The following is a 25,310-nucleotide window of genomic DNA, read 5'->3' on the forward strand; positions in this document are numbered from 1 at the left end:
TTTAAGGACTGGATCCACTCTGCTCTCCTGACCGGGCAATTGTACAACACTAACTGACGTTATTTTCGGAAGCGTTGATCCCTGACAGACCCAAGCCAACCTATTCATGCTTTTCAAAGCAACCTGTAAGATTCCATCTACCTTTGTGTCTTCCTAGTTGAATCTGCAAATCAACTGGGTGACTGAGCGTAAAGTATCCCATGCCATTTCTGGACTGGGTCAATCCAGGGCAACTCCCAGAGGGTGAATCAGGGGAGGGTGAACCTGGAAGCTTTGTCAACTTCTGTGCTGTGTTGAGGTGGCAGGGGGCTCTGACCACACACCACCCACCCAGCAGGAAGGTGAACCATGGAGGCAATCAGTGATTTCAGAAGGAGATAAAACAGGCGGTTGCTTGGGTTGGGGTTGCAGGCAGAGAATGAGGGAATGGATCGATCGATAAAGAGAGAGCATGGATTTGATGGAGCTGAATGGCTTCCTCTTTCATCGTAATGACTCTGTCACTCAAATGGAGGGGTGTGAGGTTGGGTACAGGGTGGAAATTTTGAAGGAGATTGATCAAATGAAGCTGATGTGCAAACAAAGATGAGGATTTATGAGGAACATGCATTTCACCCACCATCAATCTTTGCCTCCCCTTGCTCCCAGGTTGGAAGGGGAGCCTGTTGCCAAGGTTACACAGATGGTAGGTGTATATTTATATATGGCTGTGAGCCCCAGCAGAAGGCAAACAATAGATACAAGTAGTTGCAGAATTAGCCAGCAGCTGGCTATCTGAACAGCCCATTCAAGGGACGGCCCAGATGGATTAATTATTCAGTGCTTTTCAGCTTGCTCTCTTCATTCACCGTGACACTAATTACGAAGATGCCTCTCCAACCCCCACCTTCTATTTCCCCCTGCCTTCAATGCAGGGCCCGCCCTACTCCCTGACGCACACAGCACAGAGCGGCTCCACCTTTTGTGAGTGTGTGTTCATACACTCTGTGTGGGAAGATTAACAGGCGAGTCCAAAGGCTGATATGACACTATCCTTAATGCACTGTTGGCCTCAAATCGGACAATCCCGGGATAGCAGGGGATCAAACTGCCTCCATGCATCTCTCCCCCCCCTTCCCAATGTTAGCTAGACGCATCTCCACCCAATAGCAGCAGCAGCTAGAACAGGAGAGAACATCTTCCAGATCGCATTCTCGTTCTCCAGAATATCTCACTCAATGCTGACTCGCTCACGGTGATGGGATGAACTCAGGAGTGATATTACATTTGTCTGTGAACGTGTCGTTTTATTTCTGTTGGGGGCAAAAAAACAGCCAGAACCATAATCAAATGATTGCAATGCAGAAGAGGTGTCAGGTAAGGGGAGTCTCTCTCTCTCGTACATTATTGGAACTAAAATTCACTTTTTTCCTAAAGAAATTACAGACAGACCTGAGGTTGGATGTGTGTTTTAGGGGCTTGTGTGTGTTAGTCCAGTAAATATGAAGTCCCATTGCAGGGCGTGTGTGTTACTTATTTGAGACAGTGCTTCAGCCATTGTGTTGGAATAACAATCTGAACGCAGCGTTATCCAGCAATTTGTACATAGCCCTAAGTCTGTCTAGCCGGGTACAAGGTTATTATATAAATGGTCAGTGAGCAATGCGGAGAAGAGGCGTTAATTTTTTACGATGGCTAGAGATTGCGGATACAACGGCCACGTGAATGTGTCGAGTGCAATGTATCGAATTAAAACGCAGATTGCAAATAAAATTGACAATCTGCTGTCATGATTTTATTCAATTGGCTTTTTTGTGACGGGTCGAGAACTAAAACGGGTCTAGAGCTAAACTTCAAAATGGGTTTTCAGAGAACAAAATAACAGCAGTGTGTGTTTAATTTTAATTCTTGCTTAACTTTAACCTGCCAAGATTATTTTTGGCGAAATGTCTAACCTCATACTTTCCACTGTTTACCGGTTTGATCCTACAAACTAAACTGCGGGGGAAAGCATCTTTGTTTCAAGTGCCACAGGAAGTCACTTGACTTGTTCTGGTGCCCATGAAGTGAACCGTTTAATGGGCTGGTCATGGACACAGTGCTGAGGGGTTACAGTTATAGGGTGAGGGGCGATGTCCCATTGGGATGAAGAAGCAAAGTGACATTGTCAGGTGGGGGAGGGATAGGTATGAAAGGTTCTCTGTAAGATCAGCCCGATTAGGGATCTAGGCTGTGCCCACCTTTTTTAAAAAAGAAATCTAGCTTTCAAATCTAGACCTGGTGCATGGATGGGCTTCTGAGATATTTCCAGACAGAGGCCACTAGTGCTTTAACTACCACTGGTGATAGTGTCCAAGATTCCACTTCAGATTTTGGGGAGGCATTGATCCTCCAGTAAAAGGACTGCTTTATTTCATTGTCAGCAAAGTACAATTGTCTGCTTTCATGCAAATTCTGCAGCAGTGTCTGGGGTGACAGTGAATATAAACAAGGAAAATGAGGCATTCTCTTTGCACTGTCATGTACACACAATTGTGAAAATGGTATATTTCATATTTGTGCCATTGGTACATTATTTGGTCGTGGCAATGATTTTTTTTTAACAATCTGTGTTTTAAAATGCACTTCCTTTTAAAAGGAGCAAAATGTTTTCACAAGTGTAGGAATGGATGTGGAGCAGTATGATCGAGAACAGTCGCAATAGGTGCCTGACGATGTACTTGGACAAGGAGCTGGTATGGGTTGAAGGAAAGCATTTTGAGTGTGTATATTTGAGCTGAACAAGAGAAAGATAAAGTAGATTGATATTGGAAAAGCAAAATGTGTGGGGATGCTGGTAGGTAAAATGAGTTGCTGTGAACTGTTGTTCAAACAAATAGCATCTGCACTGCATTTGTCCAAATGCGTATTTGCACCACTTAATGTGTGGTTATCCTTTTCTACTATTGATACACAATTTTAAATCTTTTTCTTGTGCAAATTGTTCTTTGCACAATTGTTGTGCAAATGGTATGAATCTTGCCACGTTGGAATGTGACATATATGCTGAGGGAGAATTCTTGTGCTTATTTCCATTCAATGTGTGTTAATTCCATAAAGTGTAGAATTGTCAGTAATTGTTATTTGTAAAGGAATTTGAATCCGGGGTCTAACTTGCTCCGTGATCAGTACAGTTCCCTTGCCAAAAAAAAAGCAGCGAGTTTCCATTTTTCCAGACCTGCTCATTCCCCAAGGGTTTCCAGTCAGCAGACAGCAGAACGCCTGCAGAACCTGCATTGCAGAAGGCCCATCTTCACAGAGAGAATAAAAGATGATATCTCAGAGATGGTGTGAAACCCAGAGCAAAAGTTATTTTTTCTCTCCAGTTTAAAATCTCTGTTGGGTTAAAATTCCATGGGTTAGACAGTATGCTGTACCATTGGTCAACCAATGGTCTGACTTGCCTGTTTCATTGCTGTATGCTTAACCATGTCAATGCCTCATGCCCTGTGTATACTAACACACGTATGGTCATCAATGCCTTCACATACGATATCTAGGAGCTATTGAACCACAGTGTCACAGTTTGACACATTGTGCTGTGGAAGTGATGACCCACTATACATAAGAATATAGCATAAGAATTAGGAGTAGGCCATTATCAGCTCCTTAGATATCCCCATTTGGTAAGACGATAGTGATCTGATTGTGACTTTAGGTCCACTTTCTTCTCTGACCTCCCTGTCAAGCCTTGAGACTCCTGTCAATCAAACATCTACCTAAATCATCTTTGAGTATAGTATTTAATGACTGAGCCTCCACTGTCAGATGAGAATCCCAAACACTAGAGAAGTATGGAATTCCACCTACAATTGCTGACTTTGACTTTGAGTTTCCCGTGTACCTAGCCTGACTCTGGGTATTTTCAGACCAAGAAAATGTTGAAAGACCATTCTGTTTGGTAACCTTTCATCCCCTTGGTAATCAGGGGTGTGCAGGAATGTAGAGTTGAGGTTAAAATTAGATCAGCCATGGTAGTTTTGAATGGTGGTGCAGGCTCAAAGGGATTGAGTGGCCGACTTTTGTTCCTTGTTTGATTTCTCCCATGTACTGTTTCTTTCCAAAAAGAGCACAGGTAGAGCTATGCTTGGAGTGTGTTGCCAACTATATTTCTGTGGAGTCAAGCGAGGGGAAGATTGGAACTCCTGAACAGCTCGTGGAAGCCTATTCATCAATCAGTCAGATATGGGCCATATGGCTTAAGAATGTTCGGAGGTTCAATTCATGAGCTCTGCTGAATTGACTGATCTCTGGTGGGCTCGTGATGGCAACACAGTACACATCACTGATATTTGTTCGCCATGTTCTGGTCAAGAGAATGCACCTCACCTATGGGGTTCCTTGTCCTGATTGCTTTAGCTGCTGGGAAATGCATTGTGAAGCTTTTTGTGGTTGAACACCCTCCTGGTACTCAGTTAATATATGGGGATAGAAATATGCCTGGGAGCAAGTAGCAGAGTTTTCCACTGGTCCTATGTCTGATCCCAGCATTGTGTGTGTGATGTTTATGTCTCTTCACCCTCCCATTGTCCTGGATGGCACTTTGTAAAGCGCCAATTGCCCCAAGAACGTGGTCATTAACTTAAACCAGGCTTTTTAATTCCTTTTTGTTGGCAATAAAGCTTCCATAGGTTGGGAGAAACGGTTTGCAAAACACCAACCCAGCCTGCAGTGACCACTCGGCCCATTGGATTTGTGGGTGTCTAGTACTGCACAGTCAGTGGGCCAAGGTCTCCTCTGTTTCCGCAGATAGTACCCATTTAATTCCTTAAGTGAAAGATCGCAAGGACTTGCATTTATACAGCGTCCTTTGTTGTAAAATAATCTGGGGCATTCCACAGGAGCGTTTTCACACGGTTTTTATGTTGAGCCAAGTACAGTTGTAGGAGCTGCCACAAAAAAAATGAAATGAGTTCCAGAGCATGGGTTTGAGGTAAACCCAGGTGAGGAAGTATACTTACTCTTTCTTAGCTCACCTGTTCCAAGACAGGCTAACCTGACATCAACTAGCAGAGCAATTGCCTGCCTATTGTGTCACGGAGGTCTTTGCCATTTCTATCCAAGCCTATTGACTGAGCACTCTCATCCATTAACCCAGCAGCTAGGCATGGGGTTTGGAGGGAGGGGAGCGGGCAGTGAAGGAATGAAGGTAAATTACTGTTGTCGCGGCCTGACTGTGAAGGATACTTGCATGAATTTCTGTTTCTGAAGGTTATAGGAAATCTTGTGCGCATTCAGGTTTGCATTCCCTTGAGTATAGGAGATTTAAAAGTGATCTGATCAAGGTGTCTGACATATTCAGAGAGTTTGATAAGGTAGATAGGGAGAAACCATAGCCTCTCAAAACAAGCAGATGTGACCTTCAGATTAGAGGTAGACCACTCGGGAAGTAAATTTTGGTTCAAAGGGTAGTGGAGATCTGGAACTTCCTGCCTCAAAACACTGAATTCTTTTTTGTAGACACCCTACAGTTGGGCCAAATGGCCTAGTTTCCACAACAAGTCCATACTGACCCTCTGAGGAGTAACCCTCCCAGACCCATTTCCCTACTTTATTACTCCACATATACCCCTGACTAATGCACCTAACCTACATATCCCTGAACACTATGGGCAAATTATCATGGCCAATTCATCCTAACCGTGCACATCTTTAGACTGTGGGAGGAAACTGGAGCAGCCGGAGGAAACCCACGCAGACACAGAGAGAACGTGCAAACACCACACAGACAATCGCCTGAGGCTTGAATCAAACCCAGATCCTTGGTGCTGTGAGGCAGCAGTGTTAACCACTGAGCCATCGTGCCACCTAATGTTTGAACAATTAGAGTTTTCAATACATCGTGTGTATTGAGTGGTATGGGTAGAGTTGTAGTAGACATCAGCCAGGGCATAATTGAACAGCAGAGCCTTGTGGTAGATGCCTTGTATGTGTACATGTGCTCAAATTTGGTGTCATCTTCATAAATATGGTCAATGGAGAAGTGTGATTCTCTGTTTTACTGTCAGTCTGTAACATGAGAAGACTGACTTATTGGGGAACCACCACACCTACTGCCTCAGCCTCCTGTTTGTGTCTTTGAAATTGACGTTTTACCCGGCTCCATTGAATGAGCCCACTCTCCTCTCCGTCAAGCTATTGGGCAAAGTTTTGTCAGCTACTCGCAGTTGGACCATGAGATTTAGGGCCTGAATGCAGCCATTTGGCCGAAATGTTTCTCAATCCCATTCTCCTGTTTTCACCCTATGACCCCTTGATGCATTATTAGTCAAGAATGGGCAGGAAAGGCACCATTTGCTCCAGTACTCCACAACCTGCCAGGTGGGCAGGTTCCTAGAGTTACTGGCCTCAGCAACATTAATGTTCAGAACACCGTTGTACGATGAAAGGAAGGAACGCTCAGCCTTGCTACTCGTTGACTGCTACGTGATTTGGGAAGCCATCCTTGAGTGCGTTGCAGGAAGCTCTAGTGCAAAGTATCCTTTGTTGCAATCCCTACCCCCTGTAATTCAAGTCTTGTTAACACTGTCAGCAAAGACTTGGGCAGGTAAAACAGCGGCTTAGGCGATCAAGGTGCCAAGGGAACACTGGTAAAAGCACACATCAGCATGGATTAGTGAGTTCAGAATTGGAGAAAAGGGAAGAACTGGCTCTGGGAATAACAATTTAGAGATGGAGTGCAGAGGTTTTCATAAACATGTCCTATTAGATACACATGATTAAAAACGGACTGATTCATTAACGAAGATGGGGAACAAAGATACAGGATGGAATATTTTCAGTCTTTCCAGTGGAAAAGAGCATAAATGGCTGGGGACAGGAAAGATTAGATTCTGGATTAGTGGTGCTCGAAGAGCACAGCAATTCAGGCAGTATCCGAGGAGCAGTAAAATCGACGTTTCAGGCAAAAGCCCTTCATCAGGAATACAGGCAGAGAGCCTGAAGGGTGGAGAGATAAGTGAGAGGAGGGTGTGGGTGGGGAGAAAGTAGCATAGAGTACAATAGGTGAGTGGGGGAGGAGATGAAGGTGATAGGTCAGGGAGGAAGGTGGAATGGATAGGTGGAAAAGAAGATAGGTAAGACAAGTCATGGGGACTGTGCTGAGCTGGAAGTTTGGAACTGGAGTGAGGTGGGGGAAGGGGAAATGAGGAAACTGTTGAAGTCCACATTAATGCCCTGGGGTTGAAGTGTTCCGAGGCGGAAGATGAGGCGTTCTTCCTCCAGGCATCTGGTGGTGAGGGAGCGGTGGTGAAGGAGTCCCAGGACCTCCATGTCCTCAGCAGAGTGGGAGGGGGAGTTGAAATGTTGGGCCACAGGGCGGTGCGGGTGTCCCGGAGATGTTCCCTAAAGTGCTCTGCTAGGAAGCATCCAGTCTCCCCAATGTAGAGGAGACCACATCAGGAGCAACGATACAATAAATGATATGATATTGTTGGATGTGCAGGTAAAACTTTCGATGTGGAAGGCTCCTTTAGGGCCTTGGATGGAGGTGAGGGAGGAGGTGTGGGCACAGGTTTTGCAATTCCTCCCCACATCCCCCATCCCCACTCCGACCTATCATCTTCATCCCCTCCCCCACTCACCTATTGTACTCTGCTACTTTCTCCCTACCCCCACCCTCCTCTCACTTATCTCTCCACCCTTCAGGCTCTCTGCCTGTATTCCTGATGAAGAGCTTTTGCCCGAAACATCGATTTTACTGCTTCACAGATGCTGCCTGAACTGCTGTGCTCTTCCAGCACCACTAATCCAGAATCTGGTTTCCAGCATCTGCAGCCATTGTTTTTACCACAGGGAAGATTAGAACTGATTGAAGTGATAAAGCCAGCAATCCAATTAAACATGAAAATCGTCCAGCGCTTGGCGCTTTTTCATCTTGCACTGACCAGGACCATTTGAGAGAATTACCAAAATAAATATTTATCCTGTATGTGAGGAGAGTGCTAATTAGTTGGCATGTGGCCTTTTATTGAGTTGGGCATTGCCATTGAAAATGCACCAGTTAATGATTGACAGTTCACCACTAAACTTTGTTTAAATTTTAAATCTGGCAAATTGACTCTGATCACAGCATTGGTGTGTGAAATTAATTAGAGAATAAGTGTGTACATGTTTCTTCCAACTGCAAAGAACAAGGTCCTGAGTATTAATATGGGAAGAATCCAGTTCATGCAAGTGTGTCTTCGTATTATAAATGTTGTTTTCCCTTTCCTTTTAACTTTGCTATTTCTTATGAACTGTCTTGATCAGTGCAAGTTCAAAAGCTTTGTCAAAATGTCTTAATTTTTAAAAAAATTATTGTGAATATAGCTGAAAAAAAGACGAAAGCCAGCTGGACCCAGATCGTGTTTATCCAATGGTGTTAAAGATATTAATGAAGAACCTCCTGACAGATGAGTTGTAATCTTCCAAAGTTTGGGGGACAAGAACGAATTGGAAGGCAGTGAATAATGCATGATGTATTCAAAGTGACAAGCAGAGGTAAAGAAGGCTATCTATAAGGCATTATCTTCAAACATCACTCCTACCAAGATTGGAGCGAACTAAAATCAGGACTACGGTTAATTTTATGATGAGCATACTATTTTGTGAAGGGTTAGTCATGTTGAACTAGTCTACTGGAAGCATTTGTAATCGATGAGGTGAACAGTAAACTGGATGGGAGGCAGAGTTATGCTTGTGTTGGTGACAAGTGAGAAGATACGCACTCCAGCTCTCTCCAGTCTTTTACAATGCATATTGGAACAGAAGGGAAAATATTCAAATGTATCAAAAATTTTGAAAAAAAGAAAAGGTCTTGAAGAAATTAGGAATAATTTCAGAAGCACTAAGCTTAAGCTGAGATGCCATTCCCTGTCCATTTAAAATTTGTCCAGGTTGACACTGTGAAACAAATATGAAAGGTAGGTGGGGGATGATGAACAACAAAAGCTAAGTCCAAGTGCCTAAATAGTTAAGGGTTTACATGCACAAAAGGACAAAGACTTAATGGGCCATCGGGCAATCTTATAAGACAGAGGGGGTGACTTTCAATGCAGTTGTGCCAATTGTCCATTATCAAGTTTGACCAAGGGCTGTGGAAACCCCAGAAGATGCCACAAATTCATTTTGAACGTTTTCTGGCGGAAGGGGAGGTGGGGGGGAGTGGTGGAGGTACTAGGGGTCTCTGCAAATCATCCCACTGATGTTACAGGAAGTGATTAGGACAATTTCCAAGGAAATTCCAATAAAAGCACATCTCTCTGTATGGAGAGAGCTGGTCAATTTACCTTGTTTGGAGCATTGCATCTAGTTGTACATCTGCCCCACTCAAGAAGGAAGGATAACACTGGCTTTGAAAGAGTAGGTCCTGCAGGGATGAGAAGCATTCTTTATGATGAAAGGCTAGATACGCAGATTATGTATTTTTGGGGATTAAAGGGTGAACTAATTAAGGTGCAGAATATGGGAAAGAAACCTGCAACTGCAGAGAAACGCAATCTACCAATAGGGGGTTGCTGAACAAGGGATCATGAAATGAGAACCAAGACCAAATTTCTGAATGCAAATTCATAAACGAAAGCAAAAATAAGTGGATACTAGAAATAAAACAAATGCTGGCGAAACTCCACAGGTCTGACAGCATCTGTGGAGAGAGAAACAGAGTGAGTATTTTGAAGCCAGTATGGTTAATATTTCTGACAGAGTGATGTGGGACTTGATATTAACTGTGTTTCTCTCTCCATATGAATTGTGAAAATGTGGGATGCATTACACACGGAGAGGTCTAACATATTGAATAACCGAACCAGGAATGGGAATCAGGGATTTTTCTAAAGGACAATGAGATTTGTTAAATTTGTGTGTCTCAAAATGGTGGTGCAATGATGGTTCAAATGGAAATTCTTTCTTTCTTATCTTAGTGAAAATTTGGATTGCTGGCATATATTCTAGATTGTTCTCTTTAAAAATGTTCAGTCCTGCCTGGAGCTGACAATCAGCGAAGGCTGATTTCATTATTTTCGTTTTTTTTTCTCACCAGCATATTTTGACATTAAGATCCCAGTGAATAAGCAAAATCAGTCGAGCGTGTGAAGCCTTTTGACCCTGTGTGGTTTGTCACCAACCATCACGGAGCGCTGCACACTATTCCAACCTGTCAGGCAGCATTCACGATGAGTTCTATTTAAATTGCAATAGAACAGGATGAAAGGAAAAGCTTGCATTTATATCAGCATGTCATTAAGATGTCTCAAAGTGCCTGGTACAGATTAATTACCTTCAAAGTGTTGTAATGGCAGCCAGTGCAGAGGCCGTTTTACACTGTATGCCAATGTTCCATTGAGGAAATCAGAGTATCCAGGAGGCTGAGTAATTATTAACTCTTTGAGTGCTAGGAGGGAGCGCACATCAAAAAGGAGCAATAACTTGCCTTGGTGTGGAGCCACAGATGTGGCTTGGAATTACCATTCAGGGTAATTTTGAGTCGTCTTTAGGTGTGTCGATATGAGGTTTATGATATGAATACTACATTGGGTGTCAATCCATCAAACTGCTCGTTCCCACTGAGCATACGCAGTGACAACAGTATAGGCCAAGGTGACTGTGTGTCCTCGATTTTTATTTTAGTCATTCATACAACATGGCTGTCATTGGCTAGGCCGGCATTTATTTTCCATCCCTGGCTGCCATTGAGAAGGTGGTGGAGAGTTCCCTTCTTGAACCACTGCAGTCCATGTGCTGTGGGTAGATCCATGTTGTGGAATTGCAGAATTTTGATCCAGCGACAGTGAAGGAACAGCGGAATATTTCCAAGTCAGGATGGTGAGTGGCTTGGAGGGGAGCTTGCAGAGAGTGGTGGTCTCAAGTATCTGCTGCCCTTGTTCTTTGAGATGGAAATGATCATGGGACTGGAAGGGTTGAGAAGATGTTAGCATAATTGGGAAATGGTTTGCCACAGGGATGGCCGTTTTTAATACAGTGAGTGTTTGGCGTGAGCATTTGCATTTCGTAATGGCGTTTGCACATAATGCTTTCCTCTCAAAGACCAGTTCCACCACTAACCACAGCCCAACCCCCACAACCGCTTCCTCCCACATCCCACAGGCTGGAAGATGCATCTCCCCTTCCCAATGGAGAGTCCCCCACAACCAAACTGTCCCTGTCTTTTTCCCCCTGGGTAATTAGGTCATGCAGGACCTGGAGAAATCACAGCCTGCTTCTGACTCCTAGTCCTCACCAAGAAGCTTGATTGGAAACATTATATACACCTTACCACTATGGTCTCTTCCTCCACACTCTGGTGTTAACTACCTTCCATTTTATGGTTAATTTTATGCTATACTGCTTTGTTCCATTTGTTTGATTTTTATTTGTTTTGGTGAATGAGAACTTCCCGGATGTCACATCCTGGTACATGTCTCCCTCTGATTTTTAATCTAACAACAACAACAGCTTGTGTTTATACAGCACCTTGTTATAAAGGTGACAAACATCCCGAGGCCCTTCGCAGGTTGCATAATTAAATAAGTATCACTTTTTATTTTCTCCTCCTTTTTTATATTCTTCTGTGAAATGTGGGTCTTGCTGGAAAGGCCAACATTTGTTGGTGCTTTAGACCATGTAAAAGCATAGTTAAGGGTCAACCATGTTACCATGAGTCTGGAGTCTTACATAGGCCAGAACAGGTCAGGATGGCAAAATCCTTTCCTTCAAGGACTATAACGAAAGAGAAGTTTTTAATAGTTTTGTGGGCACCATGTCTGAGACTGCTTTTCAGTCCCAGAGTCCAATGAATTGAATTTAAATTCCATGCCTTTCCATGGTAGCATTTGAACCGATGAGTCCAGAGCATCATCCTAGGCTTCTGGATTGCTAGTCCATTGACACATTGCCACAACCTCACCCTTTCTGTACATAGGAGACTGTTATGTCACAACCTGTTTTTAAGGACTATCTGGGAGGAGGAAACTGAAGTGGAGAGATGTTGACCATAAGAAAGAGAAATCGAAGTACATGATTTACTCCGTTGAGTCACAGTACTTCAGAATCAATATAAATCCGAGAAGCAGCTCTGAGAAGGTTTACCAGGCAATCCTGGAATGGATGCATTGCCTTATGAGGAATGGTTAAACAGACTAGGCCTGGGTTCTCTTGAGATTGGAGTCCGAGGGAACTTAACTAAAGCAGATAAGATCCGAAGGGGAATTGCCTTCGTGGCTTTTGACAGGATGCTTCTTTTTGTGGGAGAATCAGGGGTCAAGGTTAAATAAGGGGCTGCCCATTTAAAACAGATTTTGGATTTTTTTTTCTCTCTTGGATTGAGTGTGTTTGGAATTCCTATCCTTAAAAAGCAGAATCTTTAAAATTTTTAAGGCTAGTGATAGATTCATGATTACTAAGGATGATAAAGGATTATCAGGGGTGTGGAGGAATATGGAGTTGAGGTTAAAATCCAATCAGCCGTGATCTTATAAAATGGCGGAGCAGGCTCAAAGGGCCAAATGGCCTATTCGTGTTCCTTGTTGGTATGAATCCTGTCCACAGTTCCGTAACAGTTGTGATTGTAATAGGGCAACTATAACAGAGTTTGGAGCCTAGGCTGCTGAAGGCATCACCACCAGTGGTGGGATGTTATAACTGGGGGTGGGGCTGGGTACATAAAAAGGTCAGAATTAGGAGGAGAGCGTTGACATTGCAGGGTTGTCAGCTGGCCATCTTTCTTTGGTTTTCCAATTTTCTGCCAGAAGAATCCAGAAAATCCTGGGCCTCTGTGTGCAATTGTTGTTGAGGCAGGCAGGGTACCACTGATCTGCTCTCCTGACCACGGCCCATTGCCAATTTTAGTCAGCAGAATTACGGTACCCCAGATCAGATGGGCATAAGGGACTGTCAGTTTTATATTTTAACTGGAAATAAGAGAGAATTACCACCTCCTAATGTGAATTATCCAAGTCTGTACCAGGCTTTAAAAATTCCCAGTTGACTAATGAACTGATTTAATTTGGTTGTTATTAAGTTTGCTATAGAATTTTGGACACATTTGGTTTGGATGGTCAAACCAGACTCCATTAGTCACCAGTTCATCACAGTTCAGTTAAAGGCTGATGTGTAGGCTAGGTGGTTTAGCCACAGGAAATGCAGGGTTACAGGGATAGGATTGGAGGGGGGCGGGGGAGGTTGTGTGGTCTGAGTGAGATGCTGTTTGGAAGGTCAGTGCAGATTTGATGGGCTAAATGGCCTCTATCTACACTGTAGTGATTCTATGATCCCAGCTTGTCTGTGACCACCTTTTGAATACAGGCAAGTCTCCAAATGGCAGGACAACACTGTCCTATGTGAAGAGCTACAATTAGGAGGTTTAATTGTGATCGCCTGAATTAACAAAGATGATTGGCCAACCTGTTAGGTGTCCAGTTGGAATAGAACTTGTGTCTTTAACAGAAAACCCAATGGGATCTTCAGAGAAATGGGGTGAACAAGAGTTTCCCCAGACCTTAGCAAAATCTCTTACAGTCCTGGCAGGAGATTGTTCTGAGGGCTGAGTCTCTGCAAAAACTCCTTAAATGGTCCATTGTTGAGACCTGAATGTGAACGGGAAGATTGAGTTCAAATCCTGCTCGGACCTGTACACACACACAGAGACATGGAGGTTGATGCTCCAGTGCTGTTATGTTGTCTTTTAGATGAGATGTTAAATGGGGATTCTGTCTGCTCCCTTGGGTGAAAGTAAAGGGTCCCATAGCATTACTTTGACAAAAAGCAGAGGAGGTCTGCTCTGTGACCACTCCCGTATTGCTGTTTATGAACGTGTATACCCGAGTTTGATTTTCTAACAGTGATGACATAATATAACATTTGGGACATCCTGTGGCTGTGGTTGCTGTATAAAGTTTGTTTGTTTTAGTTTTTGTCATACATCATAGTAACTTGCCTGTAAGGCTGACTATTGTTCTGCATGCATGGTCTATATGGTACAAAAAGAGACTGGGAAACCTCAACAAAGGATGGGGACGTGGCCCTCCTACACACTGTTCTTCCTCCTCCTCCTGTGCAGAATAGCTCTTTCAAAGTGCTGTCATAATCTAGATGGGCTAAATGTCCATCTTCTTTGTTGTTAGTTTCTGGATTACACTATGGTGACTGAGAAAATGCAACAAGAGAAATCGGGATGGTGTGGCGAGGTGTAACCAAGCACTTGGTTCTAGAAACCCGGAAAGGCTGAAGGAGGTAAGGGAAATGCAATGATGGCATCTATTTTGAGAGGACTTGAATATAAAAGCAGGGATATATTTCTGAGGCTCTGGTCAGACCACATTTGGAGTATTGTGCTCCGTTTTGGGCCCTATTTCTCAGGAAGGATGTACTGGCCCTGGAGTGTGTCCAGAGGAGCTTCACAAGAATGGTCTCAGGAATTTGCACATTCTCCCTGTGTCTGCGTGGGTTTCTTCTGGGTGCTCCGGTTTCCTCCCACAATCCAAAGATGTGCAGGTTAGGTGAATTGGCCATGCTAAATTGTCCCATAGTGTTAGGTGCGTTAGTCAGAGGGAAGTGGGTCTGGATGGGTTACTCTTCGGAGGGTCAGTGTGGACTGGTTGGACCGAAGGGCCTATTTCCGCACTGTAGGGAATCTAATCTAATCTAATCTATTCAATGATGTTTAGAAGGATGAGGAGGGGGATCTAACTGAAACATCCAGAATACTGAATTGCCTAGTCTGAGTGGATGTTGGGACGGTGTTTCCCTTGGTAGAAGAGACAAGGAGCTGAAGGCACAGCCTTAAGTGTAAAGAGAGGACCTTTTTTAGAATGGAGATAAGGAGAAATGTCTTCAGCTGGAGAGCGGTGAATCTATGGAATTCATTGCCACAGAAAGCCAGGTCATTGAGTATATTTAAGACAGAGACAGGTTCTTGAGTATCAAGGGTTACGGAAAGAAAGAGGGAGAATGGGGTTGAGAACCTTATCAGCCATGATTGAATGGTGGAGCAGACTTGGCCTAATTTCTGGTCCTTTCAGCCCAATGTGTTCTGGTCTTATGGAAGTTTGGGGCATTGGGTTGCACAGTTTTCAGGCCTGTGGCTTAATGCATCGGAGGGTGGTGTATGTGCATCATGATTTCGGTCACGTGTGTAAGATCGAAGTTGTGTTTAGGATGGTACATTTGAAGTATGCTCCTCGCCTACTATCATGTGGTTGAGTAAACCAGCAATAGATAACACTTACTGCTGTAATAAACATCTGCATTTTGTGTCTTGTGTGATGAATGGCACAACATTTTGGGCTGTTTGTCATGCATTGTCCAACATTTAAAGATCACTTCAAAGTATGGAACGGAAAAACGGTGTACTTTCCACAAGGGAGCCTGATTTACTTGAGATGGCGTGTGTCTGTTTGCAGACGGGAAGGGTTACAGACCATAAATCTATCAAGTGTGCGCTGTTATTCAATGAGATCATGGCTGATCTGCCTTTATTTTTAATGTACACGTTCCCAGTCAGTATACACGTGAGCAGAGGTGATGTTGCCGATCAGCAGCGTTTACTCTTGTTCTCCCTTTTCAAGCTGTCTTTGGAAGTGGTCTACCTCCGAAGAGGAGGCCCCGAGTATGAGTGCGTTTCTACTAAGTTGAGATTTTCCATTCTTACTGGGGGCACCTACCTTTACGTGGGATACACAGCTCAGAACCGAGCTGTTTACGCCACCCAGACAATGTCAGCATTTATATTCCCCACGGATTTACTCCCATCTTTCCTTAGCTAATTCCTAAACTTGATCAGCCTGCTCGGTCCTCCAGAGGCAGATGAAGGGCACATTTGTATCCCTGAAGGAGAAATGAACTTGCATTTATACAGTGTGGTTTGTGACCTCTGGGTCCCCTAAATCACTCCACTGCCAATGAAGCATTTTACAAATGTAGGTTCTCTTTAAATGTTGAAATGCAACTCCAGCCTGTGCGTAGGAAATTCCCATAAACAGCTGTGAGCTATGACAGCAGTCCAAAGGCCAGGGAGAACAGTTCGGTTGGATAAGAAGGCAGATCTGGCCTTTGTTTAATGGTTTAATTGAAAGCAGGGACCTCCCCCACGGAACCACTGAGATGGGTGCAGTGTAATAAGGCTGGCTGTGAATCTAAAAGCTTGACTATGTCCAACTTGTCTTTCAGTAAGTGGTATCCTGGCCCACACGTGACTGAGCGGCACTGCCTCTGGGAGTTGGGAAACAGATGGGTGCCAGATGGGATCGGAATCCATGAAGGTGAGCGACTGTAATTGGGGGAATGTAAACGGAGGTGGGTGACAGCAGCTGAAGGCAGGTATTTTCAAATTAAATCTCCCTTCGTCTTGCCAGTAGCTGGATCTCAGATCGACAGATTCTGGGCAGGAGGTCGTGAATTGAAATTCCAGCTTTCTCTGGTGATTTTGAGTGTATTTGTCTCTACCAATTAACCAGCTACACAATCTATTTTCTGACTCCTAGCCTGACCAAAGCTACTAATGGTATTCCTGCCAGCACTTGGGGGAGAGCTGGATGATTGGAGGTGAGGACACAAAACTGAGGAATGGAGAGGCATCCTTATTAATGGGGATCAATGGCAAAGAAACTGTCAACTTAAAATAGTCATTTTTTTAATTCTCATTTTACATGCCACACTTTTCGACAACTAGATCGGGAGCTTTGGGTGACCACACAGTCCACTAACTCAGGCTCAGTGTCCTTTGATTTGCCTGTTTTTGTGTGTGTGGGAGGGGGGAACATCATTAAAAACTGAGCCCCTGTTTGCAAAATGTCATGCAACATTCCCACCAATGGACCATCATCATAACACACTGTGAAGCTCCCATCCATCCAATGCTGGTGTAGGATGGCATAGGGCTAGGCAGAAACTGGAATATTGTTTGACATTTCTTAGCCTTTCCATCTCCTCTGTCTCTCCACTTGAATATTGCTGAGAAGGGAGGCATGCGGGTGAATCTTTCCACCCCGCACTGGTCAGGATGAATGCAAGAATGCCAACTTTGAGATAATCCTCACGGTTTATACTGTGGGATATAAGGGTTCTGACTAGTTGGCCAGTCATAACTGGCTGAGATTGCCAAGGGGAAAGTAACAGAATGATTGGCTCCCCCAGTTCCTAGGTAATGGAAAAAGTTCCAGACTTAAACCTATGATGGCTCAGTGGTTAGCACTGTAGCCTCATGGTGCCAGGAACCTGGATTTGATTCCAGCCTTGGGTAACTTCCTGTGTGGAGTTTGTACATTCTCCCTGTGCCACCATGGGTGCTCTGATTATCTCCCATAGTCCAATGCTGTGCAGGCTAGTGGATTGGCTATACTAAATTGTCCTGTAGTGTCTAGGGATGTGCAGGCTAGTTGGATTAACCATGGGAAATGCAGGCTTACAGGGATAGGGTCGTGTGGTTGGGCCTGGTTGGGATGTTGTACAGAGGGTCAGTACAGACTTGTTGGGCTGAATGGTATATTTCGGCACTGTGGGAATTGTACGATTTTTGTTTCCAAGCACTGGTCTCTGTGTATTAACTTTTGTAAATTCTAGTCAATATAAGAGTAATGTGATAAGTTGACTAGTTATCTTAAACTCTTACTGGTTGTAAGTAAAGCTGATGCATTCAGAACTATTTAGCAAATGCTGTCCAATCATCAAATTGCATCTAACAGTAGATGTTTTGGGTTTTGCAAAGCCCATCTGGTTTAATATGGCGTGCTCTCTGTCCACTATAAACAACTACATACATGTGCCTGATTCAAACAACCAGTCTTTGGGATGCATCTCTTTTTTTACCCCCTGTAGTATAGACAGTTGTGGCTGCTTAAAATTTGGTATTCTTGAATGTAACCCAATGAAGACACGACAAGAATCTTTGGCCGTGAACTCTATTTTCAGCAATGTTCAAGTTCTGTACCGCCAAGTGACTGTTGGTTTGTTTGTAATCCGTCAATTTGTTCTCTCAGAATATCACAATCCCCTGAACTTCAGTGGCTTTGCCTGGCTAGCTTATCCTATTAATGCTTTGACAGGAAAAAGCTCCACCTGGCTTCTCTCTTTTGTCTAACTTTCCCAGTTCTTTGCTGGTGTCCCCTGATATTTGAACGATTCGTCACAGTGAATGCATTTGCCTGGATGAGTTTCTCTTTTAAATCTCCTTCAAAATGTTGTTCCGTTCCCCTTGACTGGTCCCTTCCATTACTCAGACCCATGGATCAGTGACTCGGATGAGATGCTCCATTCCAGCTCTCAAACCGGTTCATATCTCCATCTTTCCCACTTAACATCTCATTGACAACCACTGCTGACTATTTACAGCAGCAAAAACCCAGGTCATTCACCCTCACCAAAGTTAGTATCCTACCTTGCTTCAACTCACCCCGTCCTGTGAAAGGAGTTGTTGCAGTCTCAGCAAACAGGTATCTCCGGTACAGTAAGGAGTTGTGAAGGAGGAAATCTATAAAACTGTACCTCCAGCTTACTGTGTTGGCATATCCCAACACATACAGAACATGTTACATACGGTCCTTCCTTTCATTGTGATTTCTTTCCTATCTCACTCAAGAATATATTTTGTTTATAGCATGGAAAATAAACCAGAATCTGACAAATGGCGCACCCTATAACCGCCCTATCATTCTCTTAAAGTAGAGTGAGACCCAGTCTCTCAGTTGGTGGGTTGCAGTCAAGTATTGTTGCTATTGACTGGAGCAGTCCTTTGACACCTTCCCCCCCCCCCCCCCCCCCCCCAAACTCATAATTTCTCAGTGTTTAAGAGTTCATCAGAATAGTAAAAGGGTCAAGTAATGTTATGGAGTTTGTATTGGGATGCTACTAAATATCATTGCAAAATGTTTAGTGCAAGACCTGTTTGAATTCCTCATTTTGGAATGCCATGCTACTGTTGACTCTTTCTCATTATAAGCCCCGATATGTGAACAGGTTGCCCTCAGTTTGATGCTTATATTAGTGGCACCATGCCTCTGATAAAGCAGCACTGTGTCTGGGCTTGCATTAGGGGCCCAGCTTAAACTCCAGTGTCTTTGTGTGCGTGCAGTGATTGAGGCTGGCACACAAACGCACTGTGGACACACAGGTTAGAGCCTGATCCCTCTTTTTAATCTATTGGAATGATGAGTCCTCAAACCCACTCAGTCATCTCAGGAATGTGAGGAACTGTTTGCCAAACATGGAACTTTTGCTCTTTGTATTTGCCTCTCCCAGGTGATTACATGTCTATAGGATTACAATGGGAATGCGGGGTCATGGAGGTAGTCCGGGGAGAGAGGACTTGTTTAGCCAGGATGACTTGGCAATTAAGGTGTGGGATAGTCTTGATGGGCCAACTGGTGCCTTTTGTCCATCGGTTCTTTTGTTTCTCTGCTTAATAGGCTCTGTTACGACCTTCATTTCAATGTTTGGTCATGAACTGTGCTTCTAGTTACAGGAATGCAAGGTTAGCAGTGTGCTTTCGATGCTGGGTTGTGTTGGTGGATTGCAGTGTTGAGGTAACTCCTGCTAACAATGGGCACACTGCTTTCTACTTCGACATGCTGGCCTCTGCTGCTCTTTTTTTTACCATTTTCTTTTCAAGGGCTCCAGCGAAGATGAGGACGTTGATCCGAGACTCTGGCTACAAATTCTAATCCAACGTTATCCCAGAAACTTGCAGGTTTGTGTTCTTTAGCTTTCCAGCTTCATGTTTTGGTGCATTCTATTTTAATGTGCTGATCCATATTGAGACCCCTTCCCCCACCACCTTCATCTCCCACTCACAGTCCCTTTTACAGCAGGATAGTACATTCGGAGTTAGCTACTCGTTGTATTGTGAAGCTTTTAGTTCCATAACCTTCAGCACTTCATAAACAGCCTACTTTCTGATTGCTAATATTTTTATAATTTAAGATAAGAATAGAGGCATAGAGTTTTATGCAAGGAATTGATGCTACACATCTACAAGTCATTGATCAGACCACATTTGGAGTGTTGTGTTCAGTTCTGGGCACCTTATTCAAGGAAGAATGTTAAAGCCCTGGACAGAGTGTAAAGAAAATTTACTAGAAAGATACAAGAAATGAGTGATTTTAGACAGCAGGAAAGATTAGAGGATTTGGGCTTATTCTCCTTGGAGCAGAGAAGTTTAAGAAGTGACCATTATTGAAGTGTTCAAAATTCTGAATAATATTGACAGGGTAAAGCAGGATATTCTGTTTTCTCCTTGTTGGTATGTCGGTAACTAGGGGTCACACTTTCAGGGTTGTGAGCAAGAGAGCTAGGGTTGAGATGAGAAGAAATGTCTTTACTCAGAAGATTGGCAGAATTTAAGATGCACTGCTTGGGAGAGTGGTGGAGATGGAGTCCATAGGAGGTTTCAAAGACCTGGATATGTATTTGAAAGTCAAGATTAGAGTGGTGCTGGAAAAGCACAGTAGGTCAGGCAGCATCGGAAGAACAGGAAAATCGACATTCCAGGCAAAGCCTTTCATCAGGAGTGAGGCAGGGAGCCTCTGGGTTGGAGTGGGGATAGGACTGGGAGAAGGTAGCTAAGAGTACAATAGTTGGATGGAGGTGGGGATGAAGGTGATAGGTCAGAGAGGAGGGTGGCGCAGATAGGTGGGAAGGAAGATTGGCAGGTAGGACAGGTCATGAGGATGGTGTTGAGCTGGCAGGTTGGAATTGAGGTAAGGTGGGGCAGGGGAAAGTGATGAGTTCAGACAGCCATGGACATAGGACTGGAGATCGGGACTAGCTGGATAACTGTTTCAGGAGCTGGTAGAGACACAATGGGTTAAATAGCCTCCTTCTATACTGTAAATTCTATGATATGAAAGGACATAGCCCAAAATAAAGGAGCACTAATTTAAGACTGAAATGAGGAGGAATTTTTTCTCAGAAGGTTGAGAGTTTTTGGAACTCCTTGTCACAGAGAGCTGTGGGGACAGGGTACTCGTGCATATTTAAGCCTGAGCCTTATTTTTGATCAGACAGGAAATCAATGGTTATGAGGAAAGTGGACATGAGGGTTTGATCATTATGGCCCTAAAAGGGAGAGCAGGCTTGAGGGGCTGAAAGGCATTCTCCTGTTCCTATCTCAATGAAAGTGTTGGAAGATGTGGGAGTGAACACATGAATGCCCCTGTAATTCCCCTCCATGATTTACTCTTGGCAGTGTGCAGGCCATTGCTCTTGTTAAATTTTTTAAAATATTTTTATTGAAATACATTTCTTTACAAAATTAGAAAGTTACAGAAACATGAAAATATAGCATCATAACATCAAAAACAACAATAAACCGACTACTATTCTACTGTACAAAAGAAATCAAAACTACTAATGAGATCCATCCATTAGAGTTTATGCTTCCAACGCTGAGCGCTATGATCTGGAATATGTGATGGAAGCAGATTTGGTTGAATCTTTCGAAAAATGTTTGGATTTGTGTTTGAAAAGGAAAGGTCTGTGAATATGCGTCAAAATAATTCAATTGCTCTTCTGAAGGGCTGGCACAAGCAGGTGGGCCAAAGGGCCTCTTCAGTCACCCTAAGTATTTGATGTCTCTTCGGCTGACTTCCCAACATCCCGACAGTGGTGTTCACTCAACAAAATAAAAGGGAATGGATAAGACTCTGATGCTCTTTTAAAATTCTAGGTAAATCGTTGCACGAGTTTTGTCTCTAGTAGTTCAAATGAAAGCCTTGCTTCAAATGCTAGTATTCTCATTCGCACATTGTTACTGTGTCCACTCTCTCCCTTCGAGAAGCAATGCACATAGACACTGAACTGGGATCTGACAAAAACAAAATCTACACACGCTATCTGAAAATAAACATCAACCCAGAGGAGTTGGGTGGTGATGAGGGGAGGGAAAAAAAAAGAACAGTTTATGTTAACCGCATAAATGAAATGTAATGTCAGCCTAGATCCGCTTAAACAGGCTTAGCGCTGTCAGTGCTTGGCATTTTGATTTTGTGCTTTAATTCCACCCTAGATTGATGGAAGGATTACGAGGCTATGGAGGAAAAGTGCAAATCCCACAGCTCTGGTGACCTTGGCTGCCTTTGGATTTTCTCTGGGCTTAAGCTGTCAAAGATGAGATAGAATAATCCTCTTTCCAGATCACTTAGACTCCCTGCATCTTGGTGTTATCTAAAGACACCAATTCATCTCTTTTCCTTATTCCAACCCCCAACTGTATGAGGCACCTGTATAAGCTGACCTGGTTTAACATCGCTTTCTTCTGCTGGCAGTCAAATATTGAAATCTTTGAAACTGGGAGAGTTTTGGGAGATTGAATTTACAAATAAGCTCCAGCTGCTGCTACCAGTGGGAGCGAGTGGTAAGATGTTGTTTTCGTGTACTCTTACAAAGTCAGAAATCACACGACACCGGGTTATAGTCCAACAAGTTTATTTGAAATCACAAGCTTTCGGAGCAAGGTCATTTGACAAAGGAGCAGTGCTCTGAAAGCTTGTGATTTCAAATAAACCTTTTGGACTATAACCTGGTATCATGTGACTTCTGACTTTGTCCAGCACCAGCACCTCTACATCATGGGTACTTTGTTACCTTCCTAGAGCTCATTTATTCCCCAAATTTCCACTTGTTTGCGTGATAGTGACATTTCAATTTGCTGACTGTACACTAATGTAATAGGTCCATTGCCATGTTTAGAATTATATCACGATACAGGACAAAGCAGCTGACTTAATTAGCACATCTGCTTGTGGGGCAACTATACCTGGAGACCATCAATATAAGATGGTCACAAAAAATTCAACCAGAAATTCAGAAAGGCAGTTCTTTGCTCTCAAGAGTTGTGAGCATGTGGAATTCACTTCCACACAGTGTAGTCGAAGCAATAGGTGCATTTATGGGAAAGTGGACTCGTACATGAGGGGCAGACAGCATCTGAGGTGCAGGGGAGTCGACGTTTCGGGCATAAGCCTTTCATCAGGAATGAGGCTTGTGGGCTGGGGAGCTGAGAGATAAAGGGTTGGGGCCAAGGTAGCTGAGAGTGCGATCGCAATCTTAGCTACCTTCACTCCCACCACCGCCATCAACCCCACCCTTCTCCCATTTATCTCTCAGTTCCCTGGCCCACAAGCCTCATTCTTTATGCCCAAATTGTTGATTCTCCTGCTCCTCGGATGCTGCCTGACCTGCTGTGCTTTTCCAGCACCACACTCGCGACTCTGATCTCCAGCATCTGCAGTCCTCACTTTCTCCTGATGTATATGGGGAAATGGTACAGTAGGTTATTATAAGTAGGACAGTAAGCCTGTAATAATGATACAGGTCAGCTAAATGGGTGGCACAAACATAACACAGAGTCGTAGAGATGTATAGCATGGAAACAGACCCTTTGGTCCAACCTGTCCATGCCGACCAGATATCCCAACCCAATCCAGTCCCACCTGCCAGCACCCAGCCCATATCTCTCCAAACCCTTCCTATTCATATACCCATCCAAATGCCTCTTAAATGTTGTAATTGTACCAGCTTCCACCACTTCCTCTGGCAGCTCATTCCATACACGTACCATCCTCTGCGTGAAAACGCTGACCCTTCGGTCTCGTTTATATCTTTCCCCTCTCACCCTAGACTCAGGGGCGGCACGGTGGCACAGTGGTTAGCACTGCTGCCTCACAGCGCCTGTAGACCCGGGTTCAATTCCCGACTCAGGCGACTGACTGTGTGGAGTTTGCACGTTCTCCCCGTGTCTGCGTGGGTTTCCTCCGGGTGCTCCGGTTTCCTCCCACAGTCCAAAGATGTGCGGGTCAGGTGAATTGGCTAAGCTAAAATTGCCCGTAGTGTTAGGTAAGGGGTAAATGTAGGGGTATGGGTGGGTTTCGCTTCGGCGGGTCGGTGTGGACTTGTTGGGCCGAAGGGCCTGTTTCCACACTGTAAGTCTAATCTAATCTAAAAAACCTATGCCTTCTAGTTCTGGACTCCCCGACCCAAGGAAAAGACTTTGTCTATTTATCCTATCCATGCCCCTCATAATTTTGTAAATCTCTAGAAGGTCACCCCTCAGCCTCCAATGCTCCAGGGAAAACAGCCCTAGCCTGTTCAGCCTCTCCCTGCACTCTAGATTAGAGTGGTGCTAGAAAAGCACAGCTGTTCAGGCAGCATCCGAGGAGCAGTAAAATCGACATTTCGGGCAAAAGCCCATCATCAGGAATACAGGCAGAGAGCCTGAAGGGTGGCAGATAAGTGAGAGGAGGGTGGGGGTGGGGAGAAAGTAGCATAGAGCTGGCAACATCCTTGTAAATCTTTTCTGAACCCTTTCACAACATCTTTCCGATAGGAGGGAGGCCAGAATTGCATGTAATATTCCAAAAGTGGCCTAACCAATGTCCTGTACAGCCGCAACATGACCTCCCACCTCCTGTTCTCAATACTCTGACCAATAAAGGAAAGCATACCAAACACCGCCTTCACTATCCTATCTACCTGCGAATAGAGAATGACAATGGAAAAAATTATTTTCTCAATTTGGCAGGCAGAATAGAAAACTGGAAAATTAAATGGAGAGAGACTAAATCATTTTGTCCAAAACACATTAGTCCTGCTGTCTCAGAGCAAGAGACAACTGGTGGTTTAACCTGAGGGTCACCATGCCTCACATGAGGGGAGAGGTTGAGAAGGGGAGTCCTTTATGGGAACCTCAGCCGATGTGAGAATTGGCCCCACACTGTTTAACAAATGTGCATCACAAGCCAGCCACCCAGCTAACTGACATCCTGAACTCTGAGTTGCAGAGGTGTCTTGAGTGTCCTGAGACATGAAGCATAAGGTTAGTAAGCAGGCACAGTACATGATTAGGAAGGCAGAAGGAATGTAGCTGTTTATAGCAAACAGTGTTCCCTCTTCATTGAGCAGCTGCGCAGCCTTCTCAATTGTAGACTACTCTGACTGATCCATGGGTCAGCTATTGATTTCCTCATCCATTTGGTGGGGCTTATGGTTTTGGAAAGTGTCTGGATGCTTATTGGCCATTATGGTGTGATTATGCTAATATTACATTGTGTTAATTGGATTTAAAGTTGGTGATGGAACCAGTTCTTTCCTGGCCATTTATTATTTTCTTTCACTAGGAAGTAACAAAATTCCATTCTACTGACCAAGATTGTGTTGTCCCCGATTCCCGATATTAGTTCATTTGTTCATGAGTTCTGGACGTCGCTGCTTAGCCACGTTTGTGGAGTTGCTCTTGATTGGCTTATTGGGTTATTTCAGAGGGCCAATAAGATTGAGTGTGGAGTCACATGTAGGACACAGATGGCAGATGTCTTGCTCTGAAGGAT

The 25,310-nt window shown here is 44.0% G+C and overlaps 1 long non-coding RNA gene across 8 annotated transcripts in view; it reads left to right on the top strand.

Moving 5' to 3' along the window:
• Positions 1-953: 953 nt before the first annotated feature.
• LOC132827049 (uncharacterized) overlaps positions 954-25,310 on the top strand; it is a 53,658-nt gene continuing 29,301 nt past the window's right edge. For 6 of the 8 annotated variants that reach the window (XR_009645961.1, XR_009645962.1, XR_009645965.1 and 3 more), the window contains exons 1-3: positions 954-1,356; positions 16,162-16,253; positions 19,598-19,675. This is a non-coding gene — a long non-coding RNA (uncharacterized LOC132827049). Of the gene's footprint in view, positions 1,357-16,161; positions 16,254-19,444; positions 19,676-25,310 lie in introns of all 8 variants that reach the window. The other 2 variants (XR_009645963.1, XR_009645966.1) reach the window with 2 other exon arrangements.

The sequence above is a fragment of the Hemiscyllium ocellatum genome, chromosome 24, assembly GCF_020745735.1.
Source record: "Hemiscyllium ocellatum isolate sHemOce1 chromosome 24, sHemOce1.pat.X.cur, whole genome shotgun sequence".
NCBI classification, from domain to species: domain Eukaryota; kingdom Metazoa; phylum Chordata; class Chondrichthyes; order Orectolobiformes; family Hemiscylliidae; genus Hemiscyllium; species Hemiscyllium ocellatum.